Source organism: Malurus melanocephalus, unplaced genomic scaffold (assembly GCF_030028575.1).
Source record: "Malurus melanocephalus ecotype Western Australia unplaced genomic scaffold, MMel_1.1 scaffold_3, whole genome shotgun sequence".
NCBI lineage: Eukaryota > Metazoa > Chordata > Aves > Passeriformes > Maluridae > Malurus > Malurus melanocephalus.
Genome location: NW_026623235.1, coordinates 1,935,519 through 1,960,474, shown reverse-complemented (window position 1 = coordinate 1,960,474; position 24,956 = coordinate 1,935,519).

Genomic DNA, 24,956 nt, shown 5'->3' with positions numbered 1-24,956 from the left:
TATCATTAGATAATCCAGCAGCATGGGCCTCTGGGCTCTGTCCCCACATGGGTCCATCTGAGCTGGCTGGAACCAGCTGAGTCTGGCATAGGGCAGCTCCTGGCCTCCCAGAGARATCACTGTGCCCTCCCCACAGTCAAAACCTGGACATGAATATCCAGTACACATAGCAAAAAAGTTTGCTAAAAGGATTTCAGACTATAACTTTACACTTTCACTAGAATGGCTTCAATAATACCTTGAAAACTGAACAGCTGGCAGTAAGACTGAAGGCATCTGAGTGTTTTAGCCATGTTATTTAAGACACTGTGATGGCAGAACACCAATCCACGGGGAAGCCAGAGTCTCCTGCTGTTTATTGCAAAGACTGCCCCCAGCCTGTGATTGCTGAGCTGTTGGGGTAAGGAAACAAAGACCCCAAAGTCCCCAAGTGTAAATACTTTTCCTTTCTGTGACCTTGGCTTCAGACCCAGTCATGTTTTAGCTATGTTACCTAATGATCTGTGTAGGCTCAAAAAATACTAGCTATTACTTATTGGGAACAAAACAGTAAATAAGTTTCTCAAGCCATCTGAAAAAATCTGCCAATAATTTTCAAAAGTGTTGCTCCTGTGTGTCCACAAATACAATATATTTTACAAAGGGTTGTGTGCGTGGGAGAAGTTATTTAAGCAGTGGCTTTGATTATTATTTGCTTCTATGTTTTTGTATCTCCTCYCTGGCAAACTTGTTTCTCCTAAATTTCATGGACTTCATAAAATAATTCACTACCMTAACCTGTACCCAATTATTTCTTCTTTCTCTGCTGTGGAGGACTCGGGCAGAATAGCATTCACTATGACACTGTTGAGTCCTGCTAGAAGGGTGCAGCTCTTGCTTTTCCATAAAGGTCACAGCTAAATTTTAGTTGCTCAAACCTTCAGCCTGTCACTGGTCTGTTGCTACTGCTCTCTTGTGTTTGCAGATAGAGTGCTTGCAATGTGTAATTTCTTATCAGAGAGGAAACAGAAGGTTAAAGAGAAAAATGGTACATATATAAAAGAAATTAAAGGTGAAAGTTTTCAAGCATATTCCATTGCTTTCTGGTACAAGTGATTAATTTCTAAGCAATTTTTTTTCTTTGTCTAGGTTTTCATAGAGATTTGATTGGGAGGGCTTAGGGAGTTCCTGAATGTGGGTGATTGTARGAGGACAAAAACATGACAAGAATTAAGAAGTTTTACAATTACTATGCTAATGTGTTGAGGGAGGGGCTGTTTGATTTTTTTTTCAAGGAAACAAGCAAAGAAACAACAAACAACTTCAGAAGCAGTCCAAATCTTTAGTGTACTGTGCTCCATCATCAATCTGAAAACTTCAGAACATGACTTGAAACCAAACTTCCAGCCTTCTGACCAATGTCAGATAAGACAAAGTACTTCAGAAATTCAACTTAAAGTAGAACACAGTGTTTAACATGGCTTTATAGCATGTAACATACCCAAAAACTGTTTTCAAAGTAAATGTCACAGATATACTTGCAAACAGCACCATTAAATATACACTGCTTCTTTCTGTCTTTCCACTCCTTTTCCATAATTTCTCTTCTTTCTGCATTTCTTTCTTCCTTTTAAAAAAAGTTTTAGATGGAAATCCTAAAAAAAAAAAAAAATGTATCCTGAGTTTATCACATCAATCAAGAAAAAAATTTTACATAAACCCTAAATAATCAAATGATCAAATTAATGTCTTTTGGAATTAAACTTGGAACCTTCCAGTCAAACTGGTTTATTTTGATTCATTTCTGATTGCTGGGCTACTTTTTCCTTGGGAACAGTAAAATTCGTCCCTAGCATGACATTACAACCCTCTATGAAATCTTTCTTAATCTAATTTCCGTCCTTAACTAAGCAGAGAAAACTCAAATGCCAGCACCAATCTTGGCAACACAGACTCAAAGAGAAAGTACACACTGAACCAGGAGGGTTATTGCCAGCTGAGATTTCCACCAGCTGGAAAGCAGTGGAGCTGCCACAGCACAGTCAGKACTGGAGGTTTAAACAAGTTTATTGATCATTAGAGCAATTTTACTGCTATGTCTCACATAAATTATGAACAAAACATTACATGAAAATCTACAAGCCTGAAAATGTGTTGTGTGGATATACACGAACTGATGCAAATATAATAATTATTGTTGAAAAAGAACATAACTGTATATGCAATGTATTATATATGGAGTGTGTAATATAGTAATATACCTTATAAAATACTCTCTATAAATATGTTGTATATTTATATTTGTGATTTTTATGAATATTATATATTCATATATTCACTTCTAGAGAAAATAGAAATGTTCTTCTGAAAGATATGGACTCTATAACAATTCACCAGAGGTTAGAAAGAGTTGGATTTGCAGCAACTGTAGGTCAGTTCTACTCAGCTGCTGTGGCTTAGTCTCTTTAATTCATGCATCCTTAGTTAAGATTGAGCTGTTTCTGTATGTTGCTCTTCTCTTTTACTATTGACCCCATGGAGAAAGTAAGTTCTTGGTTTGTTTTTTTTTAATGTGTGCATTCAGGTCAGTGACTGTTACTTTTGCTTATTAGGTAGATTCTGCTTGTGAATAAAAAAATAGGTTGCTTTTTATATTTTCCATTAACATTCTGGCCTCAGCTCTATTTCACAAGAAATTCTGTTTTTTTAAACCCCAAGATCTGAATAAAAACTAGGTAAGAACCTACTCTTATAGTTACCATGTATTTAATTTCCTTTCTTTTATTCTGACATAAAGAGATAATCTTGTGGAAGTTGGGTCCACTATGCAGCACTCTCTGTAGACTGGGGAAAAAAACCCCTTCTTTCTCTATATAAACTCATAATGTAACAACATGTTAAATAGAAAATGTAATTCTGATTATTCCATCTCCCAAGGTCACCCAAGGACAGAGAGACAATGGAACTGCAAAAGACAAAGAGGGTAAAGTAGATAACTGGAAGCATTGGATAAGTAAAGATTAAGTTAAGATTAAATGGGGTAGCCTGAAAATAAAATAGATGAGTAAAAAGTGAGATGTGTTGCTGGTCTGCAAAATCAAGAACGTTATAAATAATTTGAATAAGCAACAATCAGTATTTTGTCAAATGCAAAAACTGGAATGTACAAAATAAAATTTATAGGCAGAGAAATAAAGTAAAAAGTATTTTTTTCACATTGCATGTATTTCACATGCTTATAGTGTCATAAGTCTAAAAAATATAAATGTAATTAAAATGGAGCTACTGGGGAAGAGGTATCCGGATTATTAAGCAAGGTATTTACTTTTTGGAATTGATGATAAGATACGGTGGGGCAGATACCCCTTTATATTTGTCCTCTAATAGTTTTTAAGAAGTACATCTGCTAGTGCTCTTGGARAATGAATCAAGGTTAAATATTTGGCTGTCTTGGTGGTTCTGTCCTTTCACACTCTTATACAGAGCCATCACAGATTATTTTCATCAACTATAAAAGTGTTGATCAATGATGATGTAATTAGATGGCCTGTAAAGCTTTCTAAGTTTTTTTTTTTTTTTTTTTTTTTTTTTTTTTTTTTTTTTTTTTTTTTTTTTTTTTTTTTTTTTTTTTTTTTTTTTTTTTTTTTNAATTGGGGAATTTAAGCAAAAGATCAGAACTTGTATAAGCCTGAAATTAGGAAAATGAAAGGAAACTGAGGGAAAAAAGCAAACCAACAGTTTTTAATGGGATACTATTGTCAAGCTTACTTTTCTGGAACACACGACGTACAAATAGCCAGTAACTACTGATGAGTCACTGGGAGAGCTGGATTTTCTTGACAGTAGATYTCTGGGCAGAATTTATTGTTTTCTTGGACTTTCCTGAATGGTGCACTAGTTTTTYCTTTGGTGCTCATGTGTCCAAGAGTCTCTTGCTTTTAAAATGCTTTTACCATTTTCCTGTGGCATGCAAACAAGAGAAGAAAGAGAAGGAAAAATGTTTTTTTTTTAACAATTTATATCTTAGAAAAAGCCATACAAGTGGGTGGCAGTGCAAGTAGTGATATTTACTTTCTTTAAATATCTTCCATTAGTGCTATATGTTTTATTTTATATACATCCTCTCACTTCATAGCGAAACCCCCTAATATCCTATGCAGTGTTTTATCATGCATTCACTCTAAAGGTTTGAGAATAGGACTGGAATCAGGACTCTAGCACTTGCGGCAGCTCACTCTTTGTTTTACCTACCAYACATTTTTACTGATAAATGGCAGAATCAAGATGATTGGTCTGGTAGACATTAGGTCTGATTCCATAGCTCCTGRATCTTTATTTGTGTTAGTCTGAGCACATGGGAATTCCAGGCAGTAACAGTCGTGTTATTTGTCACTTTCAGTAAAGAGAGGCAGGATGTTTCAACTTTACGAGGTTTTTCCTGCATTCTCAGCAGAAAGCTAGAGATGGAGAAAGAGCTGAGACAGGCCCTGGTCTAAAATAAATTTTTTATGCTTCTCACTAGGCCTACGTGGGCAAGCACATATCTTTTTCCCTTCTAATTAAAAATGTAAATAGATTAATTAAAAGTATCTGTGATTAAAATTTGATGTTAGTCTGTAAGAGGGGAACAATGAAGCTTCACAAAGCTAGTAGCAATTGTAGCTACCCAAAGTGAGGTTAGTTCACTGCCTGCCAATACTTTTTTAAGAAAATGCCCAAGTCCTAATTTAAACACTGTTCCGGTCAAGGCCTAAACCACATTCATGGGTGCCTGTGAATCTACACAAGTTACTTTCCCTTTGGTGTATCTAATCTTACCAGACCTCTCACTCCTTGTTCTGAGTCCTAAATGGTAGGTTAAGTTTTTTTCATATCCAGGGATGCCTGTTCCTTGGTTAAGCAATTTTTCCTTCGTAGCTCACCATATCTAGCAAATAAAAGAGTTTCTGTGATCATGCAGAAGAGATATGCAGCTCTGTCTTAGGGGAAATGACAAAGCCAATGGAGAAGTGGTTTTGACCTTAAATCAGAGCAGTGTAAGGGCTTGATGGAGTTGTATTTCTAAGGACTTCAAATTATAGAGTCAGATTACTGCWTGTGAAATTCCTAATGTTTGAGGCTGACCTACAGACAGGATGTCTGCCTCAATAAAGTTCAGACACCTCATGGAACAAAAGGCKCTATAAGCTCCTATGCACATTACATCATCCTATGATAAGAGGTTTTATTGCAACTGTCATTGAGCACATTTTGAACAAAGAGTTTTAGAAACATGTCTGCTGTACGCTACTGCTTGCAACATTTCAAGTATCAGCGCATTCTTCTGTAGATCTACAAAAGTGAATTATGACAGSGTGGCATTTATTGTCATCCCAACCCTTGTGCTGTGTTCTGCCTATTTAGAGGAAGATCCTGACCTCAAGGAAGTACATTTAAGTTTTGCCATTGAATAAAATTGATACAGGGATGTACTCAGTTGGTGTTCTGAAAAAAATTACAATTGCAGATGACAAGGAAGATACTCTTCAGAAGGAAGGTGATACTTGAAAGCACCAGTAGCATTTTWAAAGGGATGAGGAGGTCAGCTGCCCTCACTTGGCTAAGCAGAGGTAATAATAGGTTGTTTTGTACCCTTGTCATATTTTGAAAGAAGAAATTATATCTCGAAAAAGGAAGCAGCAGTTCAAAGCTAAAGCCGGAGAAGAAAAGAATTTTCCCTAACTGGAATGAGCAACACAAGAATATTCATCATGGTTACTTATTTTGAAAGAAATAAAAGGGAAAAAGAAAGAGGTAGGAAGGAAAAGTAGTTCCAGAAACAGTTCTGCAGGTTAACAGGACGGCTACAAAGCAGATGGGAAGTTGTGAGCTAGGAAACTGTGTTCAATACTACATAATTGCCTCTTTTAATTATCTCCTTTTACTAGGAAAGGCAGTGAAAGTCCTATGTACCTATTACATAAAACTCACTCCCTATAKTTAGATTTTTGTATTTCAAGTAACTTTCTGGTACCTCAACCAAACAGYCTATGTGTTTCTCTTACAGTGTTTCTGTTAGTGTGCTCCTGTTATTTTCTCTTATGCAATGTTGCCACATAATGAGAAGCAGAGAAGGTCATACTCAAGGTRTGACCTTTGCCACCATTATTATATATTAGGCCACATATTCTTTAAAGAACTGTTCGATTCTTTAGTTGTTTGTTCACACCTTTTATTAATTGTTTGCTTTATTATTGATAATGTGATTGTATTCATCTTGTTGTTTCCTTTTTGTTGACTGAAGTTAGTCSTCTTATTGCATGCATACATACATGTTTATATGTATATACATTTCTCACTGTTTTATCTCAGATCAGTCACTGATATATTTTCTAAGGCCAGATTTTGCTTTGCTKTTTGATTTGACTGCCCCTCTAGTGTCTCTGTAATCTTAATTCTGTAAAACCTTCAAACATCTTGTGTTCTACATGGTTTAGACTTTCCACATGTGCATAACTAAATCTTAAAAATCCTTTCCTGATAACGCCTCCCTGCTTCTTGAGCTCAACTTCATTCCYGATTTCTCTACATCCTCTCACCCAAGTGGAGCATAGAATGGGGGTTTGRTCAGTTCATCAGATGTCTTTTCTGTTCCTTCCTCCTCATTCTCTTCTCCAACTCCGGTGTGGGGTCCATCCCACTGGAGACAGTCCTCCATTAACTTCTCSAGTGTGACTCTTTCCCAAGGGCTGCAGTCCAGCATGGGTCCCTTCCATGGGGCACAGTCCCTTAGGAACAGGCTGCTCTACAACTGGCACCCTACAGGGTCAAAGTCCTGCCAGCAAGGCTGCTCCAGGCTGAGCCCCTCTCTCCATGGGTCTGCAGGTCCTACCAGGAGCCTGYTTCAGCACAGGCTTTCCACAGGGCCAAAGCCTTCTCAAGGCACATCCATCAGTTTTGGTCAAGGCTCCTCCAGGGGCTGCAGGTGAATCTCTGCTCCACCATGGACCTCCAGGGGCTGCAGGGCCACAGCCCTCCATGTTCTGCACCACAGGCTGAAGGGAAATCTCTGCTCTGGCACCTGGAGCACCCCTCCTCCTCCTTCTTCATTGACCTTAATCATCTGCAGGGGTGTTTCATATTCTCACTCCTCTCTCCTGGGTGCACATTAGGCAGCCGCTTTTCCCCCTTCTTAAATATWTTGTCCTAGATGTGCTACCACTGTCCTGATGGGCTCATCCTTGGCCAGCAGTGAGTCTGTCCTGCRGCCAGCTGCCATTGGCTCTGTTAGATACTGGGAGAAGCTTCCAGCAACTTCTCAYAGAAGTCTACCCTGTAAGCACCTCTTTATCAAAACCTTGCCATGCAAACCCAATACAGATACAGAGAGCTCTTGTCACTCCAGTTTTTCTTGTATGCTTCTACTGTGGCACRGTAAACTCTCCATCATTCCCAGGTAGCATTATTACGCTGCACAGTTCGCTATGACAACATACATTGTTGATAAAAAAAAGGGAATRCTCCACTTGCAGGCAACAAGTGTTATGTTCCTGATCATAGGTAATGGAGAGCTAAATTATGGTTTCTTTTCAATAGTTTTGTTTTTAGTAGATCCCCCCTAATAATCTTGGCGGGAATWATTTAGAATTAATACATCTCTGCATTTTAATAGCTTTACAGACTACAAGGAGTCTTCTATTTCAATTTCTTTTTCTGACTTGCGCTTGTATGCATCTAACTTTTATTTTATTCTTCAGACCAAAAAACAAACAAAACAAATACAAAAGTATGGGCACCRTAAGTTAAACTTTTCAACTACTATACAAACATTGGATTCTAGCAGTAGTTCTGCTCCAGAATTTTTCAGCTGCAGGATGAATACCAGAGAGTCTGGCACACATGCAGCACTTGGCATTAGTTATTCATTCAAAWCTTGAATGTTTATTAATGTCTCTTGACTGAATGATTAATGACACTGAGTCTGTTCCAGTATGAAGCTTAAACTGTTTACGATTTGTTTCCTTTATATTCATCCTTAAGCCTGTCTGCTTTGACATCATATTCTCAACAACTTAGAGTTTACATACAAAAGTACAGCCTGACCTGAGAAAGCAAACTCCTCCACTTTCTCACTAAGAGRGTTTCATGGACAAATAGAAACTTTAGCAGACAGAATTATCAGCATATGAGGGGCAATACTCAACAGTAGCCTTGGTATAACACAGTGAATGAATTKCTTATTTATTTCCTAATTCCCAGTGGATCAAGATCGAAGAGTTATTTCTTCTTTAAAAACTGTCAAAATGCATACATTTCTGGATAACTGGCAAAGTAATGCATCAATCTTGTGGCTGAGCTGGAAAACACTGGACTTGTTTGTGAAATTTGCRTCTATATTCTGATCTGCAAGGCCCTCTTATTCCAACCCTGCCTATGTCTTGCAAACACACTGATCCTTATCTATTGTAATTACTCACTCATCAGAGTGAGCATATCAGATGATGATAAATTATAAACATCTTAAGACATAAAAAGCATGCAGTTACCAAAAAGGTAATTAAAATATAGGCATCATTTCCTGATGAGTGGTAAAAAGTGTTTGGATAGTCAATCCTTAGATACATTTTTATGAAGTTCAGTTTTATTCTTTACATTGTGTAATATTTGATAGGATAAAAGTTAAGGTTTTTGTGTGAAAGAAAAAGCTTTACAGGACTAATTTACAGAGAAAAAAGTTTAAAGTAACTGGATGAAACATCAGATAGAAGAGGAGAAGATCAAAGTAAGAGAGAAAAGTGGAGCAGAATAAGAGGCCACATAAGATATAATAGCAAGAATAAAGTAATTTGGGAAAGRGAAGAAACTTACAAGGATGCTATCTTTTGATTTATTGCTGTACATGATAGAAGAACATGTTGGGTTAACTAAGGTTACATAGCACTTGAAACCACAATGCATCATACTACCCCATTGTAAGCATATTTTTCAAACATTAAAAGGCCACAAATCTAAAACACATTATGTGTCTGAAACTGAAACTGTTTCACAGTTTGCAATACAAGAAAAAGTACATCATTTCAACTGACATTTGGACCAGGTGTCAACCAAAAAACYCCTTATATCTGTTGCAGCAGATTGGATCATCCTTTATTGTCTTCAGCCAGGATGATAAAGTGTTATAGGCAACAGCACTTARAATATCTTACTAAATTTCCTGACCAATTTGCTGTCAGACAGTATCCTGAAGGAGATGACTAGAAGTTACTAGTTTGTATCATGAAAATTTGTTCAGAATTTGGCAGCTGCTGCCAAATCTGTTCATATATGTAATATAACCATATCAGATGCTTTAACTTGCTTAAGCTTCTTTGAAGTAAAGAAGCATTTCATGCTCTTTTATGAGAGCATAGCAACATTACCTATTTATTCACCACAAATGAAAAATTACACTCAGAAAATAAATAAACTTATACGCCAATATTTCCATAACCACTGCAATCTAGTCTCTAATATATCACAGAACTTTCATTTTATAAAACTGACAATTGTAATGAGGTTTGTAGAGTTGTAAATGAGCAATTCTGCTATCACAGAACTTTTCAGAGAACTCTCATCATCAGGTCACAGTTTACAGAACGTTAATTTACTGTTAACTTTTTTTGACCTGAATTCTGGAAAACCAAAAAATCAGCTCTCTTTCTAAAAGGTGCATATGCTTTGGAAGGGACCACTCTAAAACTGTACATGTAGAAATCTGATTTGCATAGAAATATTTAAATRATAGTTTTTCTTCTGCTAAAAGCATTCATAATAAAAATCTGTTTTCTATGTATTTGATTTGTGATTTATTTCAGATGGGTCTACTAGACGCAGGAACTGAAGTAGGTCTTGAAGCCTATTAATATACATTTTTTAGTATTTTTTTTGTTTTCTATGCCTACCAATGCCTATTCATTAATTTATTTATTTTGTATCTGACTCTTAGATTATAAACTCTGTAAATGAAGCTTCTTTCCATTCTTATTGTTACTTCTTTGTAACACAGATGGAGCTACTATTGATAAAGGTTCTGTATCCAATTACTAATCCCCATTCTCCTCCCAATCCACATTTATATAGATAGCTGATGTTATTATAGTCATACTGCAATTATATATGTTATATAATTTATTAGTATGTGCTTACAGCTCATTTGAGAGAGTGAAGGGTACTTTTTAAGTATTAGGAGATATTAGGAGAAAGAGTAAAGCAAGCTCCTATGCGATTAATAGTTCTTATTCAGCTACATATAGATTCTCTGAATGTCACCTCTGGGCACCTCTTGGTAATGCTGTATGTCAGACAGAATAAATGTTTTATATGTGTGCCTGATGATTTGTCTTGAACATCTCTATACCAATAATTTTCTACAGGGTTGAAAGACTTTTATGGTTTTCAGTAAAATCAATGAAGAAAAAAAACACTTTTGATCATTTTTCCTYTTTTTATTCTCAAGCAATAAGCATAACCTGAATTATGAAGGGATTTAGGGTTTATTTAATACAATCTTTTTGTCTGATAAATAAAACCAAAATGTTTCTCAGTGCATGGATGATTAAACTGAGTATCTGAATTTTCGAGGCAATTTGGATTTAGGATAAAGCACATGAAGTTTATTGAAGTTGGCTACAACATGACTGATACTAACATCAAGGGTAAAGAAATGCYCAGATAATTTGGCAGTGGTGATAGGTTCATAGTCTGTATCTGAAAGGTTGGCATGGGAAGAAGCTATGTGGATCTCTGTGTCATTCCTTTCCCTTCAAGCCAGTTCAGTGTTTAAGCAAGATCTTASTGAGATTTGATCTTCAATAATAAGAAGATTTGRTCTTCAATAATAAGAAGAGAGTACTAGTGCCATTTTTTTTTTTTCATTTTCCTTGGGATATGCATTAAAATAAATCTCTAGCTGACTTTGAATATAGCTGAATCTTTACAGTTTCCACTTCTTTTCACTGCAAGGTAGATGAAAATAATTCCAATGTGGTCACTGCTGTGGGATACTTCCACTGACCACCTTTGGCCTGGCAGCTGTTCAGACAGGTATGTGAATAGTGTCTGTGAAAGGGATCTCCTAAAGTTCTTGAGGGTACCCTTGCCCAAAATGATTAATTTAAAGGTAAAGATGACTAGCAGACAGTTTAGACTAATCTGAGTAATAAATTGAGACTTTAGAAATTAAGAGTGATTGAGCTGGAAAAGATATATAGAAGTGRCATGAGAATGTACAGAATTTCAACTTGTAAAATTTGTGAGGGAGAGGTCTAGAATACAAACRGCAGTTACCAAAATCCCCTTATGCACTGCTAGAAATCTACTGATGATATCAGGGCCTCTGCCTTGGGCAGCCAGAGCCATCGGCTGCCGTGACAAGTTGAATCCTGTCATCCTTGGGTGAATGTGTCCTCACTGGGGAACAGCACAGGCACACATTAGGATGGGACACCCACATCTCCCACAGTTCAGGTGTGACAACCCCTGTTTTCAGGAAAGGGGGCATTTGTGTCTGTAGCCCACTTTTTCTGTGAGAGAATGTGTATGCAGTTCTATATGTACATGTGCATGGGTCTGAGTCTACRCCTTTTTGGAATTTCCCATAAGGATTGTTTCTTAGCATTTTGTAAGCTTCTAACATGGAAGTTTACATTTTGCRTTGCTGATATCAGTCCTGAATRAATCACTGATTKACTGATAATYATCAATCAATATATCATTTTGATCTTTATKTGATTTAAAACACTTGATCTGAGAAGTTTTTCCTTATGACAATTTTCGTTATGATGGTTGCATCAATTCCTCAATAATTGYATTGACTTATAATCACTAAGAAAATGTATCTGTATTTTCATATATCACATATTTCAACAATTACATAGATGATCCTTTATGGAAGGATCAAAAGCTGTACAACAGTTGCCTCTTTGCTTTACACCTTATTTACAAAAGGAATAAATGTCTTTAAAAAAAAAAAACAAACCAGGAAGAAAAGAAAGAGGCATGGTGACAGCTACTTGTGTCCTAGTTTAACTGCTAGGGTTTATGTTAACCTAAGAGTTACCCTAAGGAAGTACATTCCCTTATTAAATTTTCAAACTCTAAGATAGGAGTGTGATCTTTTTGTTTGATTGTGGGTCTTTCTTGTTTGGATTTTTTGTTTTGTTTTGTTTCTAGCACCCTGCCTATTATTCTAATGAAATATAACACAATTTTAGGCATTTCTATRTTACAAAGAAAAACCAGTAAAATTATTAATCCTAAAAATATATATAAAATGTGATGAGGTTTAATTCCAAATTTGGTAACTTTCAAGTCAAAAGGTTAATTGAAGTCCAAATCTAATCAACCTAGGCACTACTGATTTTCATGACCCAAGTGAAAATTCTGTGTAGATAACAGAATTAATTTCTCCATTTKCTGTAAATGCTGATAAAGTTCACTGTGATCTTAAAATATTCTGAAGGTAGCTCTAAATATGAAGACAAAGCACTTAACACTTTCCCTCAGATCACCAAGAACTGGAGTAACCATATACTTGTTCTATAGGACCCCTCAGAGTGTCTTTTTTATATATGTGCCAGGGGAGGCAAAATATATCCCATCCTTGACATGGCAAATCATGGAATCATCAATAATCTTGAACTAGAAGGGACTCGCAAGGATCAACTAAATACAGCTCCTGGCCCTGCACAGAACACCTAAAGAATCACCCACGTGCAGTGAGCTTTGTCCAAGCACTTCTTGAGCTGTCAGGTTGGTGCTGTGACCACTTCCCAGGGAGCCTTTTCCAGCGCCCAGCCACCCTCTGGGTGTAGGAAATTTACCTAATATGAAACCTAAACCTCCCCTGACTCAGCCTCAGGCCATTGCTTTAGGTCCTGTCACTGGTCACCACAGAGAAGAGATCGGTGTGTGCCCCTCTGCTTCTCAGGAGGAAATTATGGATGGCGATGAGGTCTCCCCTCAGTCTCCTCTTTCCTAGGCTGAATAGGTCAAGTGACCTCAGCTGCAACCCTGTATGGCTTCCCTTCTAGACTCTCCAGCATCTTCACTGCCCTCCTTTGGGCACTATCTAATAGCTTCATGTCTTTCTTATATTGTGGTGACCAAAACTGCCCCCAGCACTCGAGGTGAGGCTGCCCCAATGCAGAGCAGAGCGGGACAATCCCCTCCCTTGTCCAGCTGGTGATGCTGTGCCTGATGCCCCCCAGGACAGGGTTGGCCCTCCTGGCTGCCAGGGCACTGCTGGCTCATGTTCAAATCACCACTGACCAGGACTGCCAGATCCCTTTCATAGTTCTATTCTCCAGTGTCTCATTCCCAATTCTGTACGACAAAAAATCCCCACCCTCCTCTCCCCCACTCCAAAAAACCCCAAATCCTGCAAGCAATAAAGCAGAAAAAACCCAAAACAAANNCCCCCCACCCAAACAAAAAATCCCCAAACTAAAAAAATCAAACAGAAAGTGATGATCTCAAACCATGGTAAAAATTTAGCCAAAAGAATGGATCTTTAAATTGTCATATATGGACAAGAAACAAACATGTGAGAAAAGTATGAAAGAAAATACCAGAATCAAAGATAAATCATAGCCTATAGGTAAGGGACCCTACCAAAACCAGTGTGGGAAAAAAAACCAAAACTTGTAACATTATCGATGGYTTACACAAGAGTTAACCAAACCAAGAATATACTCCTATCAGATAAGTGTCTAAACAAAGTATTTAGTTCATACTACTGCAAACATTTCTCTAATTTTCTTTTCCAGTCAGAGCAGTTAGTCTAATAAAATCTTTCCTTAGTTTGAAGCATCCTTTTTCATTGTTTCATTCAAATCCTTTCATCTTTCTTACCTCTCAACTCATTCTAAAACTTTCTTGAGCTAAATGAACAAAAGTCAAGAGATTCTGTGGTTCTGAAATAATTATCTTTTGATATTTAGCATAATGCAGTAATAAAAAAATATATTTTGTATCTTTGTGCAAAAATGTGGAATTATAAACACACAATACTTAACTTCCTTAATTGCATAAGGATTTGAAATTAATTTGCTTCATGGTTTGGTTGCTTCTTTACTTGCCTCTGTTCTATTTATGGAAATTATTTTTTGTATAGCAAATATATGGTATGTGGGGATAAAGGAGAAATATCATCATTAGTCTTTCTCAAACATCCCAAGGAATAAGAGTTTCATATGTGCAATGTATCTTTATATTTCTGTAAGTTTTTAGATGAATTGAGATGACTTAATACTCAGCATCACGTATTTTTCTATCTGCAAAATATGATTATAGCTTTGGAAAAATGTTCTTTTCAAACATCTTGTTATATGACAAAACATACTTTAAATTTAGTGTTACTTTTCCTGATATAGCAGTTCCACTGCATAAAGATGARTGAGAAACTGTTGTGATTATCACAGCTGGTAGAGAATAGTTGTAGCTTGTATTTTRCCGGGATAGTCTACTAACAAAACTTTTCTAAAGGTTCTTATAAGGACATGTCAGGAACATAAAAACCAGTCTTCAGACTCACAACAGTGAAAGCAGTCACAGAGGAGCCTGCCATATTAAAAATTTGATGAGCATTAGTGTTAATTGTGATTTAGAGGTTCTCTGTCGTGGAGACAGAACCAAAAAAATATCAGTTTCATTCTGCTTGTTAAGATGTTTCTTTGTAAATGTTCTGGAGCTATATTATTACATGCAACCTGAAAAAGTTCTGGGGAATTCTTTATTGAAAGTTTTAGCAGTTTCTTGCTTACCTTAAGATACGAAGTAACTGATGAATCATTTGTTCATTTACACTAATGCCAATTTGAAGATGTCTTTTTTGATAGTACAATTAAAGCATTGTACCTTGCTCATCACTGTTGTTTCATTGTTACGCAAAGCAGATCACTTTTTTTATGCTAATCACTAACTTTTAGATAGAAAATAAAGGAAGATAAAAGGAAGGAAAAAGGAAAAAAGGCAACAAATACTTGTGTCAGATGTTGACAGAAATTCAGACTGTCTAATTGACTGGCCAAATACAAAGAAAGCAGCCAAACTCATTCACATGAAGAAGTAGCTGTTAAACATGTACATTTCTGCCTACAGTCAAGATGATCAAAGAGGCTTAGTAATTTCTTGTACATGTAAAAAATATTCCTACCCTTGTAGTGAAAAGGCCACAAAGCACAGTATAGATAAATTCTCATGATTTCTTAATTTAGCTGCTATTTTTACATAAATCTTACCAATCTCTTATTCATACATAGTCACATGCCTTATTCATGTCTTACTCAAAAATTCAATATAAATCTCTTATGTTTAACATTTGCCTTCTTCAGGCCAGAGGGGTTTTTAGGTCTTTTTGAATAGGGAACTTGAGGTCCACCCACTGCAGTCTTTTCGTAGAACACTTGTTTTCTKCATGTTGAATGGCATACTGGATGATTCCTCTGGGTCTGAGTGAATGAATTCTGAATACACCAGCCTCTAATTCTAAATTTCCTGACAATTACAGGGTAGAAAAAACTTCAAGGGAAAAATGAACCCTAGCTAGAATGTGTGGGAGGATTGATACACAATAAGAAGTTCATAAGATCACAGCTAGAAGGGAGAGGCAAATACTGTATTAACATTAAGTGATTAACTTCCAGAAGATTAAAATGAGTAATATGACATTATCAAAGCAAACAGTATTCTTTCATTTATATTGAGTCAAAATGTGGTTGATGCCTCATAGATGATTCYTCTAAAGGAGATTTAGTGACCTATGCCAGATACGCTCTTATATATCATCAGGATAAGTAATCAAAAAGAGTTTCTCACTATTTTTTTGGTTGAAAAACTGTGGAAAAGAAAAAAAAATGGTATCATTCTCAAAAGTTAGCTAAATTAAAGTTTTGAATCTTCCATTTCTGGTAGTTCCAAAAAGATCAGTTATAATACTAAGGGATTTTGTAGAATCACTAGATATTTAAGAAAGATTATTAGATAAAGTTTTGATAACATTAATTCATTGGGAACCTGTGGTATAATTCAGAGAGATAATGAGGATGACAAGAGGGGAAAGTCAAAGAGTTTTGTTTTTTTGGTTTTTTTTTTAAGTAATGACCTATATTGTCCCTATACTCATTTTCAATCACTTCTCTGGAAAGGAGACAAGTCAAATTTCTTAAAGTAAAACAGACCCTATTTTTAAATAACAAAAATTACTTTATGCAGTTTCATTTTTTTTTTTTCTTGTGAATTTCATACTACCTTTTGGTATCATGTTTGCAGTCAATATTGAAATGTTCTGTGAATAAAATGGTGATGCTTTTGAGGGAGAAGATACYACTAAATACTTACCGTTATTTTTTTTGTACTTCTGTCATTTGAGTTTGGCTTAGCAGTTTCTCATTTGTCAGCTTTTCTCTGACTCCTCTTTTTAACATGACAGGGTGAAAAAGCCTGTGGGTCAAGGTAAAGAGATCACTTACCAATTAATATTGTGGGCAAAAGAGATTCAATTTAGGGAAAATGAACCTAATTTCTTGCAAGTGGAATAGTATGGTGAGAMTCAAGGACAGAAACTAAAACACCTTTTCCCCACTCCCATCTTTTCCCAGGCTCAACTTCATTTTGTTATTCAGACTCCCACCCTGACTGGCACTGGAGAGATCTGAGGAATGAGAGTTGTGGTTAGAGGAAATTGGAGGGCTCTGGAATGCTGCCTGTCCCATGTTTTTGCTTTTTTCAGAGAACGGTGAGATGCTATGGTGTAGTTGTGTTCTGTATTCCATCATGCTAATGAAGCAGGCTTTTTGAGTTGAAAAGCAGATTCAGGAAATATGTTAAAAGTTACTATGCATTCATGTATCTGTGMAAGTTTTGTAGGCTATCCTTAGGCTTGCATGGATAAGTTGTGACATCTTGAATGGAATGCAAAAACGCTTACATGAGCAATTTACAAGGTCTTTTGGAATTATTGTATCTTTTTTTCTTCTCTGTTTTCCAATGTGTAACTATCAACTATTCTAAATAAATTCTAAATATAATTAATAAAGGCAATTGTTAGTATTGTCTTGATGCAGGAATGATTTTTGCCTTTTTTCTTTTATATATTTGTTTAACCTTCCCAGTACTTTTCCCTACCCTTTCCCCATCTAGAAAGAGAAAACACATACCAGAGTCCGAGCTCTGGGGAGTGCAAGGCTGCATTCTATCTTGGTTCTTCCTGGGAACCAAGGTCTTCAAGACACATTTTCATAAATAAGTACAACTTGTACCAAGGGTGGGGGCCTCCAGAGAAAGGGCTTGACCTGGGGGGAATTACATCACCGCTTGTCCTCCTAAATGGTGCTTTTTATCAATTATGCTAATTTCCTAATATCCATAAAACTGTATTCACCCTTGTGGGGCTGRGCTTTTGTGGATATTCTTCCCTGACTGCCCCTGGAGCTCCAATAAAGACCCACTTTATATTACCTCCTATACTAACATTATCTCAAGTTTCATTTATAGGTTGAAAAAGGCAACAATCTTGATGCTGAGTACCTGAAAATTGTATTTTAGCAGAACCTATTTTTCTTTCGAACCTGTAAAATATTTCTATATTATATGTAAAATATCGAACACAGCTGTGTGCACATGCAAATTCACTGCCTGTCATGTTGTGATCCTCCCCAGCTAAACATCTTTAGAGGCACTACCAGAAGCACTAACAATAGTATTCTCTTATCTTCTGAGGAAACAGATTTGCATGATACATAAAATATGTATGATTCATAAACACTGTGGCTCACACCAAACAATGACTCTATACTAAAACTAACAAAGGATTGTCAGAACTGCATAATCAAAGGAGAAGCAATATAATTTGTCATACTTCAGCCTAYCATTGTGAAATTCTTCCAAAAGATAAGTAATATTTTTTGAGCAGCTACAGAAATATTCAATATATGTGATAGTGATTAAGAGAATAACTGTGTGATCTGAATTGTCTCTAATACCATTCCAAAACTAGTGTAGATATACATTTGAGCAAGCCTAGGATCAGTGATTAATAATATGAGAAAGAATTTATTTTAATTTCCTGCTAAGTTCAGGTTCTATAATTTTGACAAGTGATTCTAACAACAGTTACATGGTAGAAAAGTACACAGACTTTAAATCTGGATTCAATAAATGCATACYAAGAAAATTCCAGTATATCCCCAGCAAAATTGTTTCATTAGTTAACAGCACAGATGTAAAACCCCTAAATCTCATTGTTTTACTTCTCATGAGCAATATGGTTTGGGTTGGTTTTTTTTTTTTTTACCCTAACTTCACTTTCCAACTATTTTTAAAATATCTTTTTTTACATGAGAATATTAAAGACCAATTTTTCCTTGTCAAGTGTGGTGTATTGACTCCAGCTGGCAGCTAAGCCCTTATCCCATCTTTTGCTCACTCTCCTGTGTTGAGATAAAGTTGAGATAAGGACAGCGTAATAACTGTAGGGAAAGAAAAAAATTTAAAAACCTCGGAAGTTATGCAAAGGCAATCACTCACCACCTYTCATCAGCAACCTGATGTCCAGTCAGTCCCCGAGCAACAGCTACCTTGAGAAAAACCTCAGTAACCTAAACTTGACACAGTTATATTGATCCTCATTGTGTTCTAAGTCATGGAATATCTCCCTGGTTAGTTCGGGTCAGCTGCCCTCTCTGTGTCCCCTCCCAGSATCTYGCGCATCCCCAGCCCACTCACTGTGGGGGCAGAGCGAGAAACAGGTCAGAAATCTAAAACACGCAGCCCCATATGGGCTGCTRTGAAAAAAGGAGCTCCATCTGAGCCAGATATAATACACACCTCTCAAAATATCCCTTTGCTAAACTGATTGAACTGGCCATGTAGGAGGCTATGGAAGTTGGGCTGCCAAAGAAGGGATTTTGTAGCCCATTCTGCATTCCCATCCAGCTGCAGTTTTACTGAGTAACCCCTCTGGATCAACCCAACTTTGASACTCTTTGTAATCTGACTAGGAAGAATAATAATTCACATTTTCTTGCAGGMGGCTGCACTCATTATTTTACTGAGTATGAAGATGCCCCTGTATGACTCACTGATTTGGTTTGTTGCTMGAGAAAGAAAAAAAACGCAACCAAACTTCTGCTTTTTCTATGCTGCCCTAACTTCCCACTGAATTTGTTCTGTAACTTGTTTAGTTATAACTTATGAATATAACATTTAATAAATTATGCTTATATTTGTACCTGTTCTACCTGAAAAATGGCTCTTTAAATGAGCTTATTGGTTTACATATGCATGAATGTGTAAAGTCATGTATACATAAATATACATATATATATATATAGATATATATATGGTAGAATTACAGTACCCATGTTCACAGCTATTTTTAGGCTTTTCACATCATGTAGTTGACAAATGTTTGCAAATTAAGAGCAGAAAAATCAAAACAAGAAAACGGAAGACATTTTAAAATCAATTTAGTAATCAGATCATAAAAGTTAAAATACTTTGTCAGTATTTGTGAACAGAAAAATAGCCATTTAACATTTTTTCTATTAGCGTTCCATGTTTGCAATGCATTACTCAGTCTTTAATATCTTTTCTGACTGTTTTCAGATTTATTTCAGTTATTTTCTGCCTAAACTGTTCCAGGGTTGATAGACGGTCCTCTGATGAGCAGTTTGAGAATCTGCCAAATAAAGACTTGACTTAGTCAATGTTATTTTTCATAAAATTATTTACCATATCATGGCTTTAATAAGATTAAGAAATTCAATATAGCTGATTTGCATTTCCATATATAGGTCTTATTTTTTTCAGAATGGTGTTTGAGAAAAAAGGAACAGATAAGAGAGGAAAGAGAAAATGGAGCCTTATCAGTCTGACATTTACCATAGAAACTGGAAAGTCTTTTCAAGAACTAAAATTAATAATCATACCTGCATGTCATTGTAGAAAATGGTTTATGCRAGTAAATTAACAGCAGTTATAACTTTAATTATGTGAAAAAAGTCAAATTCCAGTATACAAAAAATGCACATGAGGCTTTCTGGTATTAAGCTGATTTTTAAAAATACTAAGAAAGAACAGAATTGAACAAATGATGATGCATGCTTTATAGTTTTTCAAAAGCAATTAAAAACTTAAAAGTGCCAGTTTCTTTGACTTTGATGAAGAAGGATTCTGGTAGCTTGAAGTCATTGATATCAACAATAACCCTTTTAGTTGTTTTGAATTTTTTTTTTATTATTTTGATTCAGAGAAGATTTCATTTAGATAGATCATACTGAATTTTTGTTTAAGTGAATAGCTTTAAATAGGGCTTTTCTTGAGTGAAAACAAGATCTTACATGCAGTTCTCTAATGAAGGTAAACTGTACTCTTTAGGTAGTCATTAAGAAAAGAAAGGCATTAATGTGGTTGACTAGCATTTATGTACATAAACACCTTTGGGAGTTCACAAAAGTCTTATGACTGAGAGACCAGGCAGAGGTGCAGAAATRGGATCACCTCTAATCTCTGCCATCRGCTTCTTTACGGTCTTGAGTGAATCACTCAAGGTACCTGTGCACTAAACAGTACCAAGTCATAACAGAGCTCCCTTGAAAAGAACAATTGACATAGCTCTTAGGGTCACATTGGTAATTAGCTGTAATAAGTGTTGCACTGTAAAGCTATATTAGCTACATCTTTGTACAAAAATATCTTTTGTTATGGGAACACATCCAGCAGTGAATTTGCCATGACTGAGGCCGTTCTCCATGCCGTGCTCCCACGGCACTCTTAGAGACGCAGTCACTCCACTGCATATCTTTCTTATCTCTACTTCTCCTCTACTGCTCATTTAAGTTTAAATAGCATCTTTTCTCATCAGCTAGTTTACCACTAACTTTTAAATAACCCGTCACTTACAGAGGACTGTGCTGCAAGATGTAGATAGAATTAGTCACGCTGTTCCTTAACTGTAGCGGCGGGAACACACAGACTTTCTTATTCTTCTTTCTCTCCTTTCTATCCTAATTAGAAATTGATTGAACYGTAATTTCTACAAATTGGTTTTTATTATACAGACATCTTTGGATCTAATCTGCAGTGTAGCTGGTCTATTGTGTGACAATGAAGACTAGAAAAGATATGAAGACAGAAGTGGGTTGAAAATGCCCGGTGTGGAAAAAAATGGGAGTTTTTTAGATGTGGAATGGAACTGGCATAATTTTCCTTGAAAGATTTGGTATTAGATATGTATCCAAATAAAGAATTTAATAATTTTTTCCCCAGAAGGTTTTCATATTCATTACAAATTAATTAAATCACCTCAACATTACATGTATGACATCACAAATCTACATTTTGTCTAAGAATAAAAAATATTATTCTTTGTTCATCACATTTACTTTGGGAATTATGAAGTGTGTCTGAAATCTCTGTAGAGGGAATGGGAATAATCTTTCCAAAGATTAGCTGAACAAAATCATGATACATGACTCTTTGGAGGTCCCCACACCCTCACATAGATACTACTTGCCTAAACTAGATGTCTACATTTTAGGCAGATGAGATTGGATGAGATTAATTTCATCCTGTGGTACTCTATGTCAAACTAAGAATTACTAAAAGCTAAAGGTTAAAGAAAAAATAATCCTATATGAATTAAACAGGATGATATAAATTTCTTTCATACTCCATCTCCGGAAAACCCATTTCTGTATGGGCAATTTCTATTAATCTTTTTATCTCCTACTTATTCTGCCTCACAATAATTTTCCTTTCAGTCAATTTTTACTGTATTTTTTTTAAAGTTTTATTTTTAAAAGAGGAGCCTTCCACTAGATCATGGCTCACTCATTCCAATTTTGGGGGTTGCACTGCCCGATTTTCTCTCTTCATTCTCACTCCATGCAGTAAAAACTGGAGGGTGGGTTCCTTGGACCACTTCTTATTTTCCACCTCCCCTCATCTTTTTTCTCTACCTCCTCTCATCCTTTTTCTTCTATTTCATTACTTCACTCTTTCTTTTCTTTTTCCCTGACCATATTCTAGCTTTTCTACAGAGAAAATTCATATCTCTGAGCTTTAAGTACTAGGGTGGAATTCAACTATTTACTTACTTAGAGTCACTTAAGTTAATAGGTTGTCTAGATATTAAATAAAAATAAATAAAAATCTTCAGAAGGCATTTTTTTCTGATATTCATTTTCTCACTCTATAGTAAATAGGTCAGTTTTACTCAGATTCATGTCTGTTAGTAAAAGACATCCAGACCCTTAATTTTAAATAGATGCCTTGATTTTGGGCAGCTTCTTATTCTCCTGTCTCCCTGTCAGACTGACGATGAGCACCTTAGTGCCCCTTAAAGAAGAGTTACCCAGTACAAGCTCCCATCATTTCTTTCATTGTTTCATTTGAACATCCCCATCAACCTCAATCGAGTGTTCAGACACAGAATTTACCAGTGTTCCCACTGCCTGCCTCACTGAGAGCTGGTTTGATGTGTTCAAGTACTGTTTTGTGTGTATATACCTGCACTGAAATGCCATGTGGGGAGTATTTACGTAGTGTGCAAATATGCCATATTTACATTTCCAAGTACATTTATGGATATGTATATATAAGTATATAAATATTTGAATTAGCTGCAATCAAACTAGCCCAAATTTCTGTTCTTTATAACCTGACTGATATTTCAAATTCATTGAGTATGGGGAAAATTAATCTTAATAATAATTACTGATAGGAGCATCAATTTAGTAATTCAGAAGATCCATGTCAATTACCTTATTACTATATTGTTGTATTATTTTATCGTATTATTGTCAATTACTGCAATTATATGCTAAGCAAAGCTGATACTGTTCAGAGGACTTTAAAAGAATTTAGTTTAATGTACCAACATTTATCTTTAGCCACTTATTAGGAAGTTTTATTTCATAATTAAAACACACAGTTTTATATATAAGTGTCTGAATAAAATAAATATTTAAGCCTACTTTTTTGTATGTATGACATTGTTTTCAGAAATGGTAGGGTGGAATATTGCTGGAGGATTTATTGCAGGATTTGTTATTAATTCTAAACAGTTTCAAGTTCTTATGACTTCTACCATTACTGGTAAAAGTTAAAGGATTTGATGGCTGGCTTGTGGACATGCTTGGCACCCACACTCTACTTTTAGCTAACAGTTAAAAGCAGGTGCTTTTTGTCAGCTCCTGTGAGCTCAGAGTGGTTATTTGCCTCTGAATTTAGTATCATCTCCTGTGGTGCTCTTCAGTGCTTCAGCTTTCCAGTGTGTTTGGTCACAGTAACTAAAGGAGGTAGGAGGGACTGGAGTGTCCTCATTCTTTTGTACCAATCAAAGATTAATTCAGGCTGCAGTATGGTAAAAGGATGGTTACTAGAATGGCCACTTAAATAGATTACTTTTTTTTTTTTTTTTTTTTTTTTTTTGAAGAACACTAAAAGGAATAGATATATCTAGCTTAGTAAAAGAAGATCAAGAGAAAATACAATTGAATTCCTTATGAGTTCTCCAGGGTCATAAACACAAAGAACAAAAACTCTGAAGAGATAAATATGCATAAAATGATCAGGATGAAAATTAAGATGGACAATATTTCACCACCAAGGTGGCACTCTAGGACAGCATTCTACCAGGAACACAATGAATGAAATTACTGTAGGATCAAGTTTGATCTGCAAAAGATATGATATGTAAATGTTGGCTGCCACAGCAGAGAAATGAGCCTGGCATGATCTTCCATCTTTGGAATTAATTTTCTTCAGTTATGCTATTGAARTATTTTCAAGTTCAGTGAATTTGTTTCTTACTCATGGCAGCAAAAGTAAATTCATATGCAATATTCTTTCTGTAYTCGCACAAGCACAAGGAAAAATGCTGACACAAGTACTCCCTCGTTTTCCAACTTGACTATCCCACTATCAGGATTCCTTCCACAAAAGTTTTAAAAATATTTTTTTTTTATGTATTGACCTAAGCATTCATGTAGAATACTTGGACTAGCAAAATAGTGATGCTTAAAATATGGTGCTGCCATAATTGCTGAAGAGTGATTRGGAAGTGTTAACACTTCCCCCCTGCTCACTTACAAACTAAASAAAATTCTAGAACTAATGGACAAATATACAAAAACCAAAATATTTACTTAATTTTATAAAATATAATTATTGTGTAAAAGATAACTGCATGGCCCAACTTTTGTCTTCTAGCAATGATGGACTTCTGGGCTGAAGTAGGTCAGCAATGTAGGAATTATCTAAAGCTTAGGACAATAATAACTGCTCAAGCTTGTTTGTTGGTAGATATTGCTTTTTCTTTTGCCAGTGATGTTCCTAACTAAAGAAGTTTTTGAAACACTAAGATATAAATGTGAATTGACAAGAATAGCACATTTTGGAGACAGAAAAGCCAAAAGCTGGTTCTCCCATATTTAATTGAAAATGCATACAAATAGACAAGAAGAAATACAGCAGTAAAAAAAAAAAATCTCAAACCCAAAACTCCCCCCMAAAAAATCCTAACTGATGAATGAAAAGGAAAGCAGGGAGAAGGGGAAAACTTCAAAACCTCCAATCTTTAAAATCTTACTTGCAGTCTAAGTTTTTCAGAGCTTGAAGTAAATTAAAAATTTACTCAGTGTTTTTATTTTTCTTCAATTGCAATTACATTTTTATTTAGCCATAAAGTGTAGATGCATGTGGCYTGTTACCTGCACTGGTCTGCAGTGTGTGATCCTGCCTAGCCTCCAGCAACCTTCCTGAGTAAACGTGTATGGATAGATAACRTGGGAGCTTCTAGACAGCACAACTGCCTTTAGTTTGGTTCCTAAAGCAGAATGATAAAAAAAGGAAAGGAAGAAAAACTTTCAGCTGCTCTGTGACACTAATTTGAAATGACACAGAGGAATAAACTGTATCATAACTTGATAATAAATTCTAGGGATGTAACATGAAAC